This window comes from Neofelis nebulosa, chromosome 6 (genome assembly GCF_028018385.1).
Source record: "Neofelis nebulosa isolate mNeoNeb1 chromosome 6, mNeoNeb1.pri, whole genome shotgun sequence".
Lineage (NCBI taxonomy): Eukaryota > Metazoa > Chordata > Mammalia > Carnivora > Felidae > Neofelis > Neofelis nebulosa.
Genome location: NC_080787.1, coordinates 22,122,475 through 22,145,339, shown reverse-complemented (window position 1 = coordinate 22,145,339; position 22,865 = coordinate 22,122,475). Strand labels below are relative to the sequence as shown.

The 22,865-nt window shown below is 39.9% G+C and overlaps 1 protein-coding gene across 1 annotated transcript in view; it reads right to left on the bottom strand.

The window, feature by feature from the left end:
* Window positions 1-20,596, bottom strand: part of LOC131515363 (uncharacterized) — a 327,128-nt gene extending 306,532 nt beyond the window's left edge. Inside the window, exons 1-2 of the mRNA XM_058736129.1 lie at window positions 20,367-20,596; window positions 19,969-20,177 (exon numbers count right to left, since the gene is read on the bottom strand). The gene's annotated coding sequence lies outside the window, so the exon portion shown is untranslated. The remainder of the gene's footprint in view (window positions 1-19,968; window positions 20,178-20,366) is intronic.
* Window positions 20,597-22,865: the final 2,269 nt, after the last annotated feature.

Sequence of the window (22,865 nt, the reverse complement as noted above, 5' to 3'; positions counted from 1 at the left end):
GAGAGAGAGTATCCCAAGCAGGCTCCATGTTTACAGGACAGAGCCTGACACAGGGCTCAATCCCATGAACCACAAGATCACGACCGGAACCAAAATCAAGAGTTGGCCTCTTAACCAACTAAACCACCCAAGTACCCCATTAATCAAGATGTGTAATCAGCCTACTAATTCCCTCCACTAAAAAGAAAAAGAAAAAAGACTATCCCAAGTTTTCCATCTGTAGTTTCATTGGTCAGTTGGCAGAGAACATAAAACATTAAGAAAACATGTGTTCAAGGAATGTCATCTATTCATCGGGGTTCATCCTAACTCTAGCAAGGACAACAAAGGTTGTCTACCCACAATCTAAACAGAGTGAGAGACTGAACTCAGAGACAAACCAAGCATAGATCTCTCATTTCCAAGACTTTCCCAAACCCCAGTGCAATAATCTCTACAAATGATCTACAAACTCCCCTTCAGACTATTGATCATAGACCTAGAAGCAAGCCCTGTCAACCATTTTTGGCTAACACTACACAGAAGACACACGGAAAACTGAATAGTTGAGAATTTATGGTAAATCGAGAAATGATAGGTGGTCAAGGTGAATCTATTACAAATCACAAATGACCTTTCCATTTACCGTGATAGAGATGAAATTATACTTACATTCAATCACTCAACTAAGTAGAGAGGGATAGAGTTTAAATAATGCAGTCAAGCACTGAACCAGGTCTAGATATACTCATCAAAGACAAAACTCACCAGTGATGCTTACCATCTACGTCATTTCAGTGTTCAAACACGACCACGATATTAAAAAAGTTTTACAGGTTTGGTAGTCTACCTAAAAGCACTAATATGGTATAAAATAAAAAAGAGCAAGAACAGATGTATGGGTATATTAGGAATCTCGTTGGCACCTGTAATACATGGGTTAAGCTGATTAAGAATGGATTAGGTAATTTTTGCAGCCTGAATACCGTGTGAAAGACCCCTGGGATGTCTTCTTCATTGAAAAAGGAGGGATGATTTTTTCATGAAACCAACCCTAGACATCAATGTAAGCAAAGACGAATGAAGAACGGTAAGATGTACTTAGATCAGTACTGTCTACCAGAAGCGAGATGTAAATCACAAATATAACTTTAAATTTTCTAGTGGCCACATTAAATAAAAGTATAAGGAAATAGGTCAAGTAATTTTAGTAAGACATTTCATCTCCCCAATATTTCCAAAGTATTACCATTGCAGCATGGAATAAATACTTAAAAATAACAAGCTGTTTAACATCCTTGTTTCGTACAAAAATCTTCAAAATCAGATATGTGATTTACACTTCTATCGCATGTTACTTTCCATAGATAATACTTGAACTGTATTTAGATTTCATAAAATTTACAATTGGGGTAGAGTCACATAATCCCTTTGTTCCAAACATACTTAAAAATTTCCCAATAACTGAATCGACTACCAAAAAAAAGATCATTTTCCTATAGCATTCAAGTCTACGTTAACAAACGTGGTCTGGTTCAGCTCTTTTGGAAGGGCTTATCTAACTGAAATCAAAAGCACATTAATTTAAAATTATATCTGTCAAGTGAAGTAAACCCACCAGTTCTTGTGTCAACTTAGTATTACTAACATTGAATTCAAAAAGATACAAACTGAAAAGCAACTTTAGTCAATATCAACAAAGCATTCCTCAATTTTTTGTAGTTGCTTCAGCCAATTCATACAATGCTGTTGATTACAGCTAAGGTATTCTGCATATTGATTCTTTTGGAAGAAATGTATAAAATCATTATAATTGATCATAAAATAATTATTACTGATTTCGACATAAATTCTTGTACTTGCCTACCAAAGTCACAAATAAGCTTTCTTTTCTTTGGAAAGGAATCAAATTTGGTTCATTTTTAAAAATTATTTATTTATTTTAAGAGAGAGAGACAGAGCACAAGTCCACACACATGAGCAAGGGAGGGACAGAGAGAGGGAGAGAGGGAGAATCCCAAGCAGGCTCTGTGCTGGCAGTACAGAGCCCAACGCAGGGCTCTGTCCCATGAATTGTGAGATCACGACCTGCGCTGAAACCAAGAGTCAGACACTCAGCCAATGAGCCACCCGGGCACCCCAAATTTGGCTCATTTTTATGCTGTGCATTTTTGGTGAGAAAACATACACTGCATTGCTATTTTTGCTATTTTTGTTGAGTATTGAATACACCGAGTGTTCTTGATGTTGGAGCTAACAATGCAGGAAACATTTGTAAAACTCTTCTGTGACTCTACCAGTAAGCATTGGAAGAACATAAAAATCATTAAATTTACTGCCTTCCATTTCTTTCGGCATTTCTACATACTAGAGTTAATTCATGACATTTGCATATCTACAGGGAATGATTTTAATAACGATATCCATGCAATTTTTTCATAGAATCTGTTTTGGAAAATCCTACACAAATATTTTCTTTTTTTAAATTTTTTTTTACATTTATTTATTTTTGATAGACAGAGACAGAGCACAAGTAGGGCAGGGGCAGAGAGAGAAGGAGACACAGAATCCGAAGCAGGCACCGGGCTCCGAGCTGTCAGCACAGAGCCTGACGCGGGGCTCAAACTCACAAATGACAAGATCATGACCTGAGCCGAAGTGGGACGCTTAACCGATTGAGCCACTCAGGTGCCCCTGCACAAATATTTTCTATGTGTTATACAATGAAACAAAGAAATAAGAGAAACATCAATCTCTTGTTTTAAAATTCCAACAACACTTGTTTTTTGGTCTAACATTGCTAGAACACTCTCCATCATTATAAAAACGAAACTTTTTATATCTAAGTGAAAGTCTTTGACAGATGTAGCATTCAAAACTATCTGTATCATCAGTTGGATTTTCTTTAAGCCATGAATTGACAACATTTCTTCAGAAATTTGGAAGTCTTTGAGACAAATTACTCCCAAAGTATTGAAAGGGCAGCATCTCCTTCCTCACATCTCAGTGAAAGCTTAAAAATAGTACTTACAGATTTTTGTTTAAATTTTGAACAAATTGGGGCGCCTGGGTGGCTCAGTCGGTTGAGCGTCTGACTTCGGCTCAGGTCACGATCTCGCGGTCTGTGAGTTCGAGCCCCGCGTCAGGCTCTGGGCTGATGGCTCAGAGCCTGGAGCCTGTTTCCGATTCTGTGTCTCCCTCTCTCTCTGCCCCTCCCCCATTCATGCTCTGTCTCTCTCTGTCTCAAAAATAAATAAATGTTAAAAAAAAAATTTTAATTTTGAACAAATTGATCTCTAATATTGTTAACAAGGTCTTATACTTTACAGGCATTTATTTGATAGCTTAACTAAAGATCTTTTACTTTGTATAAGATATTGTTTAGCCTTACCCTCATCATTTTCTAACAAAATTTTTGTAACTAAAATAACACATTCTTTTATCATCTCTCCAGCTAAAAATGGAGAGTTTTCTCTGTGTGTGTGAGAATCCAAGCTGTTTTATAGCTTGCCAATTTTCCAAGCTCAAAGGGTGTTAGAAAACTAAAAATAGTTTTCTGGACATTTAATTTTGCTTTCAGGCACCTAATTTCATCAATTCTTTTTGACCATTGAGCAATTCATCGTGTATTTCACCATGTATTTCACCATGTATTTCATTAGCAATTCACCGTGTATTTCAGAAAACGGCCCTTTTACGTTGCCAACTTCATCATCTTAAAAATTTGTTTGCGCAGCAAACAAACCAGCATCTCCAATTTGCTCTGCTGCAGTAAACCGTATTTGCTGTTCCTGGTAAAATCCATGACATCTTCTTCTGACCTCTTTTTTCATCTGCTATTTCAGTCTTCTCACATCTCCACTCAATTCTGCATCAGTGGTAGGCCACTGCTTTGAATCTCAAAACGCGCCCATACTTCAATTTTTAATGGTAACATACTTTGTTATGAGATAATTAAATAATAAGTATATCCATGTGATTACCAGTTATGATTTACATCATTATCACTGTAATTGGTGCTGTCTTCATAAAATATTCAAATAAATACAATGCAACATTACTTAGGTGACTAAGGGGAAAAAAATCAAATTGAATCCATCCATTGACATTGACTAGATTGATCACGTGGCTCTGAGTGATACTGAAACAACCCCTGTGCCCCAAATACTCATTACAGTGCAATACTGAGATCTCACGCAGTTCAGCAGTTGAAGAGAAACGGAGTCCTGCCAAACAATAGCGTTGTGTTTAGCAGAGAGTATTCTAATCTGCTTCACTTTTTCAAAAATTAAGATTGGGGTGCCTGGGTGGCTCAGTCGGTTAAGCGTCTAACTTCGGCTCAGGTCATGATCTCGAGGTTTGTGAGTTCGAGCCCAGTGTTGGGCTCCGTGCTGACAGCTCAGAATCTGGAGCCTGCTTCGGATTCTTTATCTCCCTCTCTCTCTGCCCCTCCTCTACTCGCACTCTGTCTCTATCTCTCAAAAATAAATAAACAAACAAATAAATAAATAAATAAATAAATATTAAGCTTGGATGAATTAAAACTAAATACAATTTAAAATTTAGTTCCTCAGTCTCACTAGTTACATTTTAGGTGCAGGATACTCAAAGGTGGCCAGTGGTTGCCATCTTAGTGAGGGCATAGATGATTCACCGTGAGAAGGGGGAGGTGGGGGGGGAAGAAAGGAGGGAAGGGAAGTTCTTGCTTTAAACACTAGAAGAATTAGGCTAACACAAATTCCTTCACTCATATAATCATTTAGTGCAGATCTGGTGAAAGTTTAGAATATATGTGAATATCCTATTTCAAGCAACCACAATTTTTCCTTTATCATCAAGTTAAACATAATTGTCAACTGTTTTTGAATTACCTACATAACAGCAGGAGTCAACTAACATTGTAAATTCACATACTGAACACTGTCAATTTTTTCCACAATTGCATAGAAAGTGTAAGTTCTAAACTCTTACGAAAGGCACTAGATCTTAACATATTATCAGTCAAGGATCATTCTGAACGCCACCAATTGACCCAACGCTTCTGGAAGTTCCCCAGAAAGCCAAAGTACTATGTCCAAAGTGCAAGTCATTATCTCTCCCTCCTCCCAAATCACCCTGTTCCTCCTTGTGGTTCTTTATAAGTAGTGTCCCGCCCACCAACGGATACATATAGGATTCTCAATAAATATTGAATGATTAAATACATGGATTAAATGAATGTAATTGCATTTGTAAGCTGAAGTTCTTAAGCATTTCTACAAATTGGTAAACTCGAATTTTATACAAAAGTTTTAAGTATAAATTTTTTTTAATGTTTACTTTTGAGAGAGAGAGCACAAGTGGGGGAGGGGCAGAGAGGGAGACACAGAATCCAAAGCAGGCTCCAGGCTCTGAGCTGCCGGCACAGAGTCCAACACGGGGCTCGAACTCACAAACCGCGAGATCGTGACCTGAGCCGAAGTCGGACACTTAACCAACTGAGTCACCCAGGCACCCCCAAAGTTTTAAGTATATACAAAAGCTAAGCTGTCATTTTAAATTAATAATGGAGAGGAAGGGAAAAGACTACAAAAATAAATTCCATAGTAAGCCAAGAAATCTGATATCAACAATTGCTTAGCACACTGTAACGGCCAGCCAATCAGATAGGGTTCTCAAACACCATTATCTTCGAATATATTGCTATGAAAATCAGATCCTTGCTTAGTTTGTACACATAATATTTTACAGCTTTGTTAAAGAATAAGTGAGAAGGCATCCTGATCTCTGTTTTTCAGATAATTTGCAGTGCTTGTTTAAATTTAGCTTAAAGTTCATAAAAAAAGAACTTGATATTATTTTATGGAATTGGTCACTTGATTCATACTGAGAACCTCTTCAATGTGATGCATATAAGATACAAGAAAAAGAAGAAAAGAAGATAGTTTCTTTTGGAAGTAGTGAAATGTCGCCCCCCCCCTTCTTATCTCCTTTCAAGGTAATTAATCAATACAATCAGTGAAATCAGTATAGGTCAACCTCCATGAAGTGAACCCCAAGCTGCATTTTTTTGGACACATTCAAGTTTCAGTGTGCCTTTATTACATGCTCTCAAAACTTTTGCGAGGATAGGACAGAGAGAGTTAACCCCATCTGTCTAGGGAAAAATGAAGGCACAAGATTTCAGCTGACTGGCTTAAGACAGACAAGGATTTATAGAACCCAGGTCTCTCCCCAAACCTAGTACTCTTTCCCCAGGGGGCTCCCTTTATGGCAGAGTCTGCTATTGGTAGATTTCACGGCGACAAAAGGAGAACTTCTTTCCCAAAGTAAAGAACCTTGATAATAAAATGTAGACCTAGGGTGGGGGCGGGGGGGGGGGGGGGGGACTGGAGTTTTTGAGTTGTCTAGAAAGAGAGTGTTAGAAGAGGGTGAAGAGCAGTTCTCAGAGAGAGAAAATCCAAAATTCTATCGCTGGTAGCACCTTAGAACCTTTAAGCATTTAACAAAGTCGTGAGGGGAAGAAAAACACGACGTGACCCAAATGAAACCGGTCTCACTTAATGAATTTGGACAAGGCATATTTCCTCAAAGCATTCCATTAACCGTGTTTCGTCCCTTCGCTTATGTAAAAATATCATATTATATAAGCGCCTGTGTTTGGACATGTAGATAATTAAAATAGAGGTTTAGTGTCCATTTGGCTTTACAAAGTTATGACATTTCCTATACAAAGTCAGGGGCTTATTTCCTCCCTAATTCATTTGATAACTTGCACTGATGGTAATGTGAGTTGTGTGTTTTAAGATATTATTTGTTTAGCCTAGGGGTAATGTAAATTCTGAAATTTAAAAGCTACAACTCTAACGATCTGAATAATAACACACTATCTTTATACGTGGCCAAGTTAATGCCGTGTATACTTTGTTTTCTCTATACTTGTGACTGGAGCATTAACAACAACAACAACAACAACAACAAATTCCAAGGAAGAGACCTCCAGTGAACAATTTTCTATATGCAATGTCTGCAACGGGCACCCCGCGAGCTGTCTCCCCTGCGTCTCCCTGAATCCATCCTGTATACCCACCACTGGAAAGTAGTTTTCTGTTTTACATTTTCTTAATTCTAATTAAACAAATCTTAATCTTGACTTTAATGGTTGCAATTATGATACTTCATTATGTTAAATGTTAGTTGCAACATAAGAATAAATTGTAGAAACAGTTTAGCCGCAATGGCATGGAGTCTCACTGTACATTACTCATTAACAAGATGTGGGTAGCAGCAATTAGAACATTTCCTCCTAATGTCCCCATTTATTGAGTCACAGCGGCAAGCCCCCTTTTCACAACACACACTGATTGACGAGAGCAGCTTTTATACTCATGGAAAACAGGCACTACAACCCGCTGTGTGTCTCCAACTCACATCGATGAAAGTGCACATTAGCTCTTAGCCTCACAGGCCGGAGTTCTTGAAGGTCAAAATAGCCATCAGCATCACTGTAGGGTATAGAAATCATTTCACAAACTGTGAACAAAAACAACACAACTTGCTTTGCAGTTTGATTATTGTTTATAGATACAGCAAGCCAGAATTAAAGCATAGCCTTGGGGCAGCATAATTATTTACAGCTGAAGACTCATATCATTATTAGCATTCTCCTAATTGCTTGAAGTTATATCAATGTTAGTTGATTTAACACATTTTTTATAACATGCATGGAAATTGTTTCCTCTGCATATGGAGTGTCAGTTTAACTGGTAGATGGTTTCTTAATTTATCAAGGTTTTTTTTTTCTTCTTCTTCTTCTTCTAATTGTTCATTTTTCTTTGAGGGAAGATTTCCCCTTACCCGTAAGAGGGAAATAAGTCGAAGCTGAGTTTCAATTTATCTACTGTATCTTCATGCTACCAACACTACAATGGTTTTATTTCATTTTCATTAAAAATTGAATCCATAAAGCCACAACAACATCTTCAATTACGAAGTGACTCAAACTTTCCTCCAGGTGGTTTGTACTCATCCTTTTTTCCCCTGGGTACCTAACCTGAAATTTGGTTCAACATGAAGAGTTGAAGCCGTGTGGTTAATAGAAGTCTTTAATAATACTGAAGTCATGAAATTTTTCAGACATGGTAAAAATCTCAAAATCTAGATCCATCGGTCAAGCTTTTACAGCATACGGAAGGAAACTAAAGCTAACTGTGTAGTGATAACATAGATTGAAACCTGCAGTAATAGTAGAAGGAGAAAAAGAAAAGAGAAACATTTAGGAATATGGTGGTAGGTGGAGTTGGGCATTTGTAGGGATTAAAATGAATTCCTATTCTTTTTTTAGGGTGTTCTTGACCAGGATATGGTCCTTCTCTTTCGCTATTGTAAGTATATTTTCCACCTATAGGTGGCGACACTTGTACTGTCTCCTATCGAAGTGTCCCCTGATTGTGTCTAGGAACAGATGGACTACTACAAGATACAGACCACGGTGTCAAAGGCTCTCAAGGCTAGAAAAGATCTTAGCAACCAAGTGGTCAATTACTCCAACATCAAGCCAAGATTTGGCTAAATACCCCAAATCACATGGCCTGTTAGTGACAGAGCTGGGAAGATAAAGAAGAAATGAGGCCCAGAAATAATAAAGTGGGACACAGTATAAATATAAAATGATAAATCCTTAAGAACGACATTTGCCCAGTATCATATAGAGCCTTATTTTCAGCAACCAGAATAGTCCCATTAAGTGATATATGTTAAAGCCCAAATTCCAACTTTCATTTAGTTTTTTGTTTTTTTCTGGCTTCACAATTAATGGCCCTCCACAATATTATGATAAAAGAGCTCAGGTCTTTTATTTGAGAAAATGTAAATGTTTATGAAAATGGTTCCCAAAGGGAAATATCAATTTAATGGCTAATGTATGTTTTTACAACATTGATCACCACTTGCAAATATGAAACTCCTTGAGACTATCCGAGAAGATGGCTAATGGAGCTGACTGTTTGAAAGTATGTGAAAGCAAATACCAAAGACTTTGATTCTGGGTCATGACAGTTACCCAGAGATCTTATGACACTGAAGCTGTGGTTGTTAACCTGCTAAAAGTTACATTACTTAACACTTGTGATCTTATCTAAGAGACATATGGTAGAAATAGTTCCAAAGATTTCTCAGGACGATTTGGTTTTAGCCAAGGGAATATTATTTAACAATTCGCTGTATTTTATGGGCCTTTAGCAAAACTGTCGCGGTTGCCTGGACGGAACAGAAAAGTCTCAAATGGTATTTTAGATTAATCCAACTTAGATTTTCTCTAGAGCGACCCTAGTGGATTGCTTCTGGAGTCTGAAGTTGCCTCAGTCCCAACTGCCCCATAAACACGATACAGTGGACGTGGGAAGAAGGTGAGACGTGGCCAATGGTTTATAAAACCCATCATTGCTGATATGTGATGGTGGAACCATCTGAGATGTAGCAGAGATTTTCCTCCTACAGACAAAATTGAGCTCGAACGGGGAAGATCAGGTCAGACATGGACAGGCCATTTTATATGGATTTTTAAAAAGTATATCTTGATACCTAATTTTACTTTTTTACATTGTCTCTTGGTTTATTTTGTCTATATTTAGGAAAATGTAAAATAATCAAAATTAATTCGATGAAGCAATAAATACAAGCACGAAGGCAAATGAAACGGCCTTTCAATTAGTACTCTCACTAGAATGCCACATTATTCTCTTCTCAGAGATGTCTCATTTTATAAAACACGAGTGCACTTGACACAGGGGGGAAAAAAAGTGTCTTTCAGTCCACTGCCTGGAATCAAATTCCTTAAGACTCATAAGATAAATATTTACTTTTTCAACTGTGTCGCAACAGCTCTCATCAAATAGGGGTGGCAATAAAGCACAGTCTGTAGCTCACGCTAACGTAAGAGATCTACTTCTTTTTCCTTCCCTTTTGCCTGTCCGTCCGTCTCTCCTAGTCTCAAGGGCTCCCTTTGGAAGGACCAGGGCCCCAGCACAGAGGGGTGAGGGAGGGGGAGTGCAGCAGGGTGGGAACAAGTCCCAGAATCTCATAGGTTACAACATATGCTGGGCAGATAACATCTGCAGATAATGACAGGGCAGGGGTGAAGGGTAGAAAGGCCAAGCCATGCAAGAGTGATGAAGCACGGGGGAGAAAAGGGGAAGCTGTTGCAAGAGTTCTGCAGCATGCGCTATTTCCCATTGAATCATTAATTTGCAGCCCCCTCATTTAACCTGTTCAGCGCAGAGCGGCATTGTGTCTCCAACAAGTGGAGATTGTTGAACTTTTTTTTTTTTAACTTGCCGGGGGGAGGGGGGAGGGGGGGGACACTGATCGCAACGACATCGGATGTTTGAGCAATTTGATATGTGATGACTAACACGTCTACTACTTTTAACAGTTTTTGCTTTCCTCTCCCTAACTGGAGCTGCGTGGCACTGAAGTGAGAGAGCTAATACAGTAAATGGAAACTGCTGTCAGTAGGAACCAGATTAGTCAATCCTTATAGCAAAAGTGAATTTCAGATCACAGCTCAAGCATGACGACTCTGATCACAGCCTAGTGTTTATGTATACAGAGGAACAATGAAGTGGCCTGGCAATTACTGGAAATACATTCCTCAAGCTTTCAGACGATGCCAAGCTTAAAATTGTGGTCAACTCATGTGGGAGAAGCAAGATCAACTCGGAATTCATCGCGGCAATTGTAATTAAATCGCATATTTTGTCTCTCTCTCTCTCTCTCCGTGCTAAGTGCACGGCTATTTAAACCACTGTGAACATGTCAGACCATATGACTGGAATTCTCTTAGGTAGAATCTTTTCATTTCGTGTCGTAGAATCAAGCCACGAAGCGAAAACAATGGCATACTGTCCTGACTTTGCGTAAACCCACGACAATCTGTCCAGAGATGTTATTTGTTGCTTACAACGTTTGTAAACCTACAGTTTATACAAGTAAGAGAGCAGGAGTCATAAACAAAAAAGGAAAAAAGTTAACTTCGTTAGTAACAATTGCCAGATGCGATTGTAAGATGCAAACAGCTACCTTTTCACCTAATAACTTTAAAACACTTAATGATTATGCCCGGTGCTCACACTGTTGTGAAAAATCACCACATGGCATTTTAATAACAATAACAAGCCTTAGGATGATCTGATCTGCCTGATTTCACATCCTACCAGTTGAGTAACCTTGACCAGGTCACTTAACCTCACTGCACCAGTTCCCTCAATGGAAAATGAGAGCAATGATTCCGTCAGCTTCACTGGGCCTTTGTGAGGATGAAATTTTAAAATGCAGGCAAAGAATTTAGGGGTGCCTGGGTGGCTCAGTCAGTTAAGCGTCTGACTTCAGCTCAGGTAATGATCTCACAGTTGGTTAGTTCGAGCCCCAAATCGGCCTCTGTGCTGATAGCTCGAAGCCTGGAGCCTGCTTCGAATTCTGTGCCTCCCTCTCTCCCTGCTCTTCCCCAGCTCATGCTCTCTCTCTCCTTCAAAAATAAATAAAAACATTAAAAAAGATTAAAACAAAATACTGTGGCTGCATCTTACAAGCATCACCTCACTGAATTCTCCAACACAGCTCATCCTATGTTCAGACTGCAGCCATGTCAAAATGCGTCTCTGACTATAAACCAAGAATGGAAGACAAGTCACGTGATTAAAATTACTCAAGGTTAAATCACGAGATGATATTTTTCTCTTTTAAAAAATTACATCATTGTTGACAAAGGGGAATAAAGTTGTATATGCAATTCTTATTGCTAAACAGTGTTTACTATATGACTTTTATTCCCTGACAGACTTTTTAAACAAGGGAAATAAATAGGTTTAGAGGTAAGAGCGTAAGACAACAAATGGCATGGGCAGCACCTTAAGCAACCTCCCTGACAATAAAAAACAAAAACAAAAACCTCAAAACATTCTACCCGTTAAGACTTGATCTGGTTAAAAATATGCACATTTTCAGGAGCAAATACCCATTGGTGGATATTTCCTATTAGTCATTCACAGCGAGCGGAATCTGCTAGATTTACAGCTAGATTTAATCTGCTAGATTAACAGCGAGCTGAAATCAAAGGTAATCTGTTGATAGCATTTTTGATCAAAGAATAAAAAAGGAATTTGTAAGAGATCCCCAGGACTTGAAAGATAGTAAGCTTGTTTTAAAAAATTAAAAGTTGGGGCGCCTGAGTGGCTAAAGTGTCCAACTTCAGCTCAGATCACGATCTCACGGTTTGTGAGTTCAAGCCCCATGACAGGCTCTGTGCTGACAGCTCGGAGCCTGGAGCCTGCTTTGGATTTAGTGTCTGCCCCTCCCCTCCACTCGCACTCTCTCTCTCTCTCTCTCTCTCTCAAAAAAAAAATAAATAAACTTTTTTTTTTTTTTTTTTTAAGTGACAGGGGCGTCAGTTAAGCATCCAATTCTTGATTTCAGCTCAGGTCATGATCTTACTCAGGACTTCGAGTCCCGCATCAGTCTCTGTGCTGACAGTGCAGAGCCCGCTTGAGATTCTGTGTCTCCTCTCTCTCTCTGCCCTTCCCCTGCTTGCACTCTCTCTCTCAAAATAAATAAATAAACGTTTTTTTATAAAGTAAGGAATTTTGGACAGTCAGCAGTTTCTGTGAGTGCCATGCTGTTTGAATGCATTATTACATACACATGTACCTCTTACCACAAAAAAATAGAAATAATTAAATGCTTCTATTCTTATGTGACCCTGCAATAGTCATCCTCCAATTATTAACACTTCTTCATATCACACGCTTTTCATGGATTTCCCTAAAAATATTTCCTCAAGAGTGCTGAGGATCTCCTTTATCAGGGAGTATTAAGGGGGATTAGAAAGACAATCAGTAACATGGTCCCTGACCCCAGGGTGAGACATACTTAGGTGTTCCAGAAGTTCTGCAGATGAATCATAGTAAAGTTTAACGTAACATGTTCTAATCTCTTATCCTGCCATATAACCTTGAATATGCAGTATTCCTGTTTTGTGTTATCATCAAACTCAGTCAAGGCTAATTAATCTTTTTCCACTTGTTACACTTTAAAGCTTCCTGAGTTATCGGTGGCTGATCTTTCTAAACTGGTGTCCACATTTAAAGAAAAGCAAAAGATTTTTACAAGAGCTATGGAGATTTCCGATTATGGGAAATCTCCGTAAGTAATGTTCCCGAAGTAATGAACTCTACCCCTGAGAAATATGAATAGATTCTTATTAACAAATACACACCAGTGGAAATTAACACTAGAGAGGGACACTCACAAATCCGGCCCAAAGGAGGCTGCTTATGTGTTTAATCGTGAGAGTGAAAGATAAAGGTCGCCTCTCTGAACCGACGTGGTTTTTTTTTACTTGGGCATTTCCTGTCAGTGCATTTGATTTCCAAAAGTTTCCTCCCCCTCCCCTCTGATATACATAGAGATTTAGCTGTCTGCGGTAATAAATATCATCTCTGTCATCCACGGCTATCAATAGTCATAGAAATTTCTGTTTTCATCTCATGTGGTTGTGATGAGCTTTCATATTTAGCTCCAAGCACACACTTCTCTTTTAAGCTAGATTCAAATGCTGTAAGACAATAATAACCATTAACTATTACTTTAACAGTATCTGAGACATAGCGATTAGCCCTCTAGCTTACTAGCGATCAAAAAGTGCATCATCCAAGACAATGCTTTTCATCTTCCTTCCATATCCCACCACTGTGCTCAGCTCCGCCGAATGTATAGATCGTGTCACCCGAGTGCCACCTGTCCAGCCACAAAACTGCGATGTTTGGGGTTCACCACCGTCTCGCACGGGGACAGCCTGTACCTCGTACATGATTTTTTTAAATTCTCAGCCCTTTTATATCCATCGGTCCTTCGCTGTTGTCTGTACTTTGTAGCGAACTGGCACTCATCCCAGGAGGAGCGGCTGAATTTCCACCTGCCACTTTCTCTGGGCGTCTCTTCCGGGTCTGCTGACTACCCCCCGGGGGTCGGGGGTGGGTACCTCTGTGCCCGGAGCCCACTGCCAGCTTCGACATCAGCCCGTCCCGCAGAGTTAAGGGGACAGGACCTCGCTCCGTCTGGTCCCATATCTCTAGCACAGTAACTGCCTCTCGGTAAATGTGAATTTTTCATTGAGTTACTCAATGACTCAATGAAAGGGAAAAAAAACCTCAACCTGCGAACTAGATCTCCGGCATCCCCCCAAAATCACGGCGGAAGCGGCTTTCAGGGCCAGCCGGTGTGCGTGATTCCAATACCGGAAGCATGGGCTTAGTACTTGTGCCCGAAGGAGGCGGTGTGCCCGAAAACTGGATTTGGGTAGAGCGGAGTCTCGTGCGGGTGACAAGCAGCACGCGTCACGTGGTGCCACTTGCAGAACACGCTCACCAACGTGGTGTGCGTTCTCTGCGTCTCTTATTCCGTCGAAGCATTTGATCACATCGCCATATCCCCTTGCAAGCTTTTCCCAAGCTGCACTTAGCACCTGGCGCCGTCCACTGGCCCCACTTAGTCCTAAATTCTCTTGCTGCCATCATTCAAACAGCTTCTGAAGCCTGATTTCCTCCACGAAGCTTCTGACTAATTGGAAAAGAGGTGGCAATTTCCCCTGAGGAACAGCCCCCCACCACCACCCCCTGCGCAGGACTTTCTGCCAAAGGCCTGATTTCCTCTGGACTCTGACTCACTGAAAACTTGTGCTGCACACAGAGCTTTCTGTCTGAAAAACTAAATTCAGAGAATACAGAGGACTTTGAACAATCCCTTCCCCCCGCACCCCCACCCCAGCCCCCAGACCGCTAGGGCCTTCAGAGCTCCTTGCTTTAAGTGAAAAAGACACGCTAAACATTTCAAACTGCAAATTCTTCCTTTGGTTTAGGTTCACCTAGAGTCAATGGTTCGATAACAGAGACAGTTTTTAAACTTTTTTCAACGTTTATTTGTTTTTGAGAAACAGAGTGAGACAGAGCACGAGCGGGGGAGGGGCAGAGAGAGAGAAAGAGACTGAATCCGAAGCAGGCTCCAAGCTCTGAGCTGTCAGCGCAGAGCCCGATTTGGGGCTCGAACCCACAAACCGTGAGATCATGACCTGAGCCGAAGTTGGACGCTTAACTGGCCGAGCCACCCAGGCGCCCCAACAGACAGTTTTTAAAATGAAATACTTTTGGAGCATCTGGGTGACTCAGTTGGTTAAGTGTCTGACTCTTGATTTTGGCTCAGGTCATGATGTCACCGTTCGTGCGTTCGAGCCTGAGGTGGGGCTCTTCTCTGATGGTGCAGAGCCCTCTTAGGATTCTCCTACTCTCCCCCTCTCTCGGCCCCTTCCCTGCTCATGCTGTCTCTCTCTGTCTCTCAAAATAAATAAACTTTAAAAACAAATGAAGTACTTTTGATGATCTCGCCTGATATTACTTCGATAAGGCACGACTGATAGCTGACACTCTTCGTGGCCACATCATCTAATGCTGTTAATTCATAAGGAACGAGAAGGTCTAGGACATGAGACGTTAGTCTTACACTAAAATGTGAAGTTCCATTGTCTCATGAATGTGCACTTCTGACTCACACTGTAAAAGTGAGGAGACTATGACAGCTAATCCAGATCAAAAATGTCCCATTTGATTGCACAGTAGATCCCAGACAGAAAGCCGATAGCTCTCTCCAGCTTTTAGACTTTCAACTTGGGCACAACGTCTCACCTCAAAGAAGTATATTAGGAGTAAATGTGTGAGGAAGAATTTGCATAGGTCGTGTAATGTTTCCTTCGTTTCCTTTGAATTGTGAAGCTGGAATCACTCAGCATCAAAACAGCCATCAAGATGCTAAAGTTGGAGGGCATTTTGTCTGTTCAAAATACAACTGGATCCATAAAAAGACTGACATCGTGGATTTCAATGTCTTTTCAACACCTTTCCCGAGGACACACCTTTTTTTTTTTTTAACAAGATGCCATTATTCTGCACATCTACAAATCCAAGCCACTGACATGCATTGATACTCTGTATGAATGTTTCTTTGATCCTCTGCAAAATGTTATAGTAACCGAAAAGCAAAAGCAAAAATGAACGGAGGGAAGCCCTGAGGAGCACTGTTTTATAAATCAGGATTTCCATGCAATTTATAGACGAGTCCCACTGAATACCATGTTAGAATATGAATGTGTATCAACAGAAGTACCATAACTCATGATGTTTATGTATAAAACGTGCCACAGAAATCATTTATCTACCTGTAACATATTGATATCTCCTACCTACTTGGACGCATTGAGGCACAGACTCCTTTTGATTAAGGTACCCCTTGATCATATGCTGCATGCCATTTTTACTGTTGTATTTCAGGCCACCAGATGAGTACAATGAAGTCTATTAGTACACGGAAAACAAGTTCTACAACTTCTAGAAGAATCAAAGCATCAGGCAACGAGCAGTTACTGGCATTTGACATCACTCGATTCTAAAAATTAAGTGTCTATCCTTCATTAACTGCTTGGTTAGATTTAGTGGGTTTTCTCTGTGTCTTGTGTCAGCCATGATAACTTTGAAAATATATATCTGCTTTATTGAGATATATTTCACATACGGTACAAATCGCCCATGTTAAACTGTACTATTCAGTAGATTTTAGAGTATCCACAGATTTGCACACAGCCAGGATGGCATTTCATTTGGCTATTTTTAGAGATTGGTAAAGTCGGTGTCGGGATAAATTGAAATTTTAGGGAATTCATTTAAACCATGTTAAGGTTTAACTATATGTGGCAACCTTTTTGCTCCTCTTTTCCTGGTTGACGAAAACCATATTATGAAGTGAAGAAGAATTAGCACATCCGGTTATATGAATAATTGCTAACATTTAAAGAGCATAGACTCTTTGGCATGAGCAATGTTAAGTGTTTTGCATGCATTATCTCATTGCATCATCGGGACAACCCTATGAGGTAAATACTATTATTATCCCCATTTTAGAGATAAGACAACCAAGACTTAGGGTGGTCACGTTGCTTGTCCAAGGTGAGCTAGAAGGAAGTGGAAACCGAACTCCTCACGTTTGTATTATCTTAACCTACCGAGCCCATACCTCTTTCTCCACATTCTGCTGCCTTTACTGTTGCCAATTAAGAATCTCCACAAAGCACAATGATAAGCTTGCTCATCCAATGCACCATGGAATTATTTAATACATCAGAAGCAAAGACGTGCATTGTGGTGTTTATGAGTACAAGCCCTGGTATCTGGCTTCAAAAAGCATGGTTTTACCAGTTACCAGCTTTGTCACTTTCAGACAAGTTACCAACTACTAAGTTACTTCGTGTCTTCGTTTCCTCGTTTGTAAAATGGAATATTAGTATTAATATTAGACTAATATAGTTAGAGATCAGCACATCAGAGGTGCTCCATACATCATTTACCTTTTACCTAGTTGACAAAAGCCTACCTTGTTCGCAGAAGAAAGGATAACATGTCCAGATGAAATCGTATCATCTGGTTTTGCCAAAGAATGTGATAACTTCTGGGAACCAGGACCCAGCTACTCTTTATTTGAAATATGACGCAAGCTGGGGTGCCTGGGTGGCTCAGTTGGTTAAGCATCCAACTTGGGCTCAGGTCATGATCACACGGTTCGCAAGTTGGAGCTCTGCATCGGGCTCTTCCCTGTCAGCACAAAACTTGCTTCAGATGCCCTGTCCCTCTCTCTCTCTCTCTCTCTCTCTCTCTCTCTCTCTCTGCCCCTCCCCCACTTTCTCTCTTTCTCTCTCTCTCTCCCTCTCTCTCTCTCAAAAATATATAAAAACACTTGGGGCGCCTGGGTGGCGCAGTCGGTTAAGCGTCCGACTTCAGCCAGGTCACGATCTCGCGGTCCGTGAGTTCGAGCCCCGCGTCAGGCTCTGGGCTGATGGCTCGGAGCCTGGAGCCTGTTTCTGATTCTGCGATTCTGTGTCTCCCTCTCTCTCTGCCCCTCCCCCGTTCATGCTCTGTCTCTCTCTGTCCCAAAAATAAATAAAAAAACGTTGAAAAAATTAAAAAAATATATATATATATAAAAACACTAAAAAAATTTTTTAAAAATTAAAAATTAAAAATATACGATGCAAGCTGTAGAAACATTAAAATTATTCTAGCAATGTTCCAAGGGCAGTTGTAATGAGTAATATTTTGAATTCTAAACAGTGGCTCCTCTTATCCTTCTGGAGGTTAAGGCTCCGTTAAGGCTCTGATGAAAGCTGTTATGAACTTCTTTCAGAAAAATTCAAATGTGCACACACAGGTAAGTTTTTGCATATAATTGCAGGGGTCGAGAGATCCCAGAGGCTCATGCCCCGCAAAAGAGCCCCTGCCTCTGAGGGAAATGATTGAAATCCACGTTCTGTGCCTTTGCCAACCAAGGGGAAGATCTTGAAAAAGCTTTACAGCATCTCCAAATTAAATATTCTTCCTTTCCCCTTAAAATAAAAGGATTTGAGCAACTGATCTCTAAAATTCCTTTTAAGTCTAATTCTGTAATTCTAACTTCTGAATGACATAACAACTTCAGTTAACCAACCAATTTCGATAATTTATTATTCTTCTCCCTAGGTTTCTTAATTAATATTGATCTCGCTTTACTTAGTGCTGCCAATTCTGGAGGAAATGGAAAATTACCTTAATCTTTATAGGCATCTTCGAGATTTTGAATTTCTAATTTGCTGCCCAATTTCATCCAAGTTTGTATAAGTGAAATTAACATATTTATGTACTCTATCAGTTATTTGGTTATTGATACACAAATCATGATCTGAGCCATCTACAAGTAGATTATATGGATAGTAATTCAATTCTTCCTGAAAAATCCTCAGTACTTTGAGGGTGCTGGTCATCTAGAACCCCAAACATCAGTTATCAGCCCAGTACTTGACTATTAATATACTTTGTGGATCACTAAGCATTAAATGTAGTTATTCTAATAATAATAATACTCTCTACATTTTTAGAATCCTGTGTGTCCACAAATTCCCGTCATGTACATCAGCTCAATTATCATGACCACTGTTTTCTTTTTCTTTTTCTTTTGGAATAAATTTGGATTTTCAGAAAAGTCACCGAGATAGCACAGAGAGTCCCCATAGACCCTTCACCCGGCTCCCTGTAGAGGTTAATATCTTTTGAAGAGTATGGATTAGGCAGTTTATAGAATGACCCTTAATTTGTGTTCAATGTCAAGACTAGGGTTATGGTTTGGTGGGGAAGAACACCAGAGCAAAGTGCCCGACTCATGACATAATCTCACTGGGTATATACTATGGACGTTACTTATCACTGGTAATGTTGGCCTTAATCACTTGGTTAAGCTCATATTTGCCGCTTTTCTGCACAATACGGGTACAAATTTCCCTTTTCCTTATGCTTCACTGGAAGCAAGTCATTAAATACAGTCCATCTCCAAAGGGAGAAAAATTAAGCTCTAACTCCTGGAGAAGGGGTGTATCTTCATTCGGTATTTGGAACTTTTGCAGACAACCACTTTTAAAAGCACATACAAGGGGTACGTGCGTGGCTCAGGTGGTTGAGCGAGCAACTCTTGATATCGGCTCGGGTCATGATCTCACGGTTCATGAGACTGAGCACCACATCAGGCTCTGTGCTGTCAGTGCAGAATGGGCTTCTCTCTCTCTCTCTCTCTCTCTCTCTCTCTCTCTCTCTGCCCTTCTCTCTCTCTAAATAAATAAGGAAAACTTTAAAGTTAATTAACAAATTAATTACTTAAAATATAAATGGCATACAACGGTTTCCCTTTGTTTAGCTGAGGACTGGGCTCACACTGACCAACCACACAGCTAGTAGAGCTAGCTTGCAGAACCAGCTTTTCTAATTCCAAGCCCGTCCATTTTTCCATGACACCATAGCATCTCTATGTAAGCAAAGGTTTGTCCCGTGTTTTAGTGGGAGTCCAGCAATACGCACTTAAGCTCTATTTTGTTTTGTTTTGCAACTTACATACCTCTTAGTTGATATCACTTGAGTGCAGCCAAAAAAGTCAATGTGGTTTCCAAAATCTGCTGCCGTGTGAATGGTGTGATCCGGGAGATCCTGGTTTCGTCTGGATCCACTCTCTTTTCATTCTAAGTACTAGTCAGTCTGCTGTGTTCGCAAATAGATCTTTTTCCACTCCACGGCTATTCAATTAATCAAAATAGGCATTTCCTCTTCCTATAACGTTAGTAAAAGGCAAAGTCAACAATTCTAGACCCAGCTTCAGATAAAATCAAGATTTGTTGTCCTCAGACTCAGTTGGCAACCTACTAAAGTAAATATCCATCGAAACGGACTTCCAGAACTCCGCAGAGTGATCTGGATTATCTAAGCAATCCAGACAAACGTATGGATCAAGGTCCTTACCTGCCTGGCGTCAGCAACATTCTACACGTCGCTTTGGTTGCAGACATCAGGCTTCACAGAGCTGTCAGCTGGTAATGATTTTCAGTCCCAGCAAAGGGAAGCCAAATTGTAACAGGTGACACAAAGGGGAAAGATTCTGTATCGGATTACTAATTCCCAAGAGCTACCCCAGGTCACTGGACTTCCCACGTGTGAAGTTCAGGAATTTAGAGACATTTTAAAATTAGCATTTCTTCTGGCGCAATTACTTGTCTTATCAGTCATTCAAGTTTAATAAGCACACCTCGGCCTGCAGTGATTCACTAAACCCGTGGGAGAGTTAATCCAGAGTGACAGGGTCCCCGCCCACTGGGCACTCACATTCTAACACAAAGACAACAGACCCACACCGAAATGGGAGACATTCCATCCGAACAAGAAAGGGAGGGTTTGTTTTATGTTAGTTGTGTTTGGGGGTTCTTAGCTTTTGTTGTCTACTTTAGAGGTGTGTGTGTGTGTGTGTGTGTGTGTGTGTGAAGAATGAGAAGCAAATCACAAACACTAAGGGTTTAAGGAACCAGGGGAAGGAAGCAGAGTTTGCTGGTTATTAATTTAAGGTTCCAATATTACATGTAATACACTCTCTCAGGTGTTGCTGTGCCTCACAGCAGAAATACGGAGATTTGCAAAAATGGAAGCACCAAATACCCAAATTGCTATGGACTGACCCTGTATACAGCTCCTCACAATCCCCATCCTCTGTCTTTTCTGCCCTTCCATTCCCTGACCCCTTGTCCTGCAAATGTCTTTAGTCTGCCTTCATGTGAGGAGTCACATTCCCTAAAGAGGTGGCAATTCGGGTGTGGTGCTTCTACTGGTAAAGTTTCCTTACGGGAGCTATTAGCATGGAGTTGGTGACTTATCTCTATGGGATATTTTCTCTTCACCTTAATTCTCTAATCTGTCAAATGTGGATAATGCTTATAAGTTGGTCCTGAGAATTAAAAAAGAAATAAATTTATATCTAAAAGCATTTTGTAAACTGTGCAACCCTATTCACATGTAAGAAAACACTAAGGGATCTTTTATTTAAGAATATATGTAGTTTCTGGGGCACCTGGGTGGCTCAGTCGGTTGGGCAGCCGACTTCGGCTCAGGTCACGATCTCAAGGTCCGTGAGTTCGAGCCCCGCGTTGGGCTCTGTGCTGACAGTTCAGAGCCTGGAGCCTGCCTCGGATTCCGTGTCTCCCTCTCTCTCTGGCCCTCCCCCGTTTGCGCTCTATCTCTCTCTGTCTTTCAAAAATAAATGAATGTTAAAAAAAAAAGTTTAAAAAAATAATATATGTAGTTTCCAATCAAATGGCAATCATCATTTTCAAGAATCACCTCTCTTCAGGAATTATTTCAATTTCAGGCCATTCTCACGAATTAAACTACTGACGTATTGTCAGAGATCTTTAAAATTGACTACGTTAAAATAAAAATTAACGATGTATTATCTGTAATAAATAAAATGAAAGGCTTGCTAAATTGGAAAACACATGGGTTTATGTCCTCGTTTTTTAAATTGTGACTAAATATACATAATATAAAATTCGCCACTTTAACCATGTTTTGAGCACACAGTTCCGTGGTTTTAAACATAGTCACACTGTGGTGCAATCACCATCACCATCCATCTCCAGCACATTTTCATCTTCCTCAACCAAAACTCTGTATCCATTAAAAAATAACTCCCCATTTCTCAAACCCCCAGCCTCTGGCAGCCCCTCTTCTACCTTCTATCTCCATGAATTTGACTCTTCTAGGGATTTCGCGTAAGTGAAATCATACAGTACTCGTCATTTTGTGCCTGGCTTCTTTCACTTACCGTATGTCCTCAAGGCTTATCCATGTTGTAGCATGAAACATGGAGGGTTTTCAGTGAGAGATTCCAAAGGTTGAGTTGCATCTCTACCCATTGCTAGCTAAGTGAAAAAATCATAGGTGATTTAAGCAAAAATAAAATTGTCAAGGAAATAATTTGGTCAGAACAATGAAATGAATCAGTAAGAATACATGAACACACACACACACACACACACACACACACACACATATATACACTTACCAGCAAAGCTGACTTGATGTAAACAAAGTGTTTCACTCTGGAGAAGCAGCAAAAATTTTCTACCTGGTACCATTCACTGTTTAGAATGTTTTTATGCTTTTTTTGTTTGTTTGTTTGTCAAACAAACATGTATGTATCTATATAGGAATGTATGTACACATACATATAACAACGTCAAACTCAAAGGCCAGAAATAAATTTGTATCCTAATTCTAGCTTTTTACATGCATAGCTCAACTTTGATCGAGTTCCTTTCATAAATTGTAAAACGGTTACAAGTTCTTAGCAATCGGGGAGAATCCAAAAATGAATGAGAATCAGGGACAAGAGATAAATTACACTTGTTAAAAATTAATTGGGAAAAGGGCATAAAAATTCATGAAAGAAAACACCTCAACGAGAAGAACCCC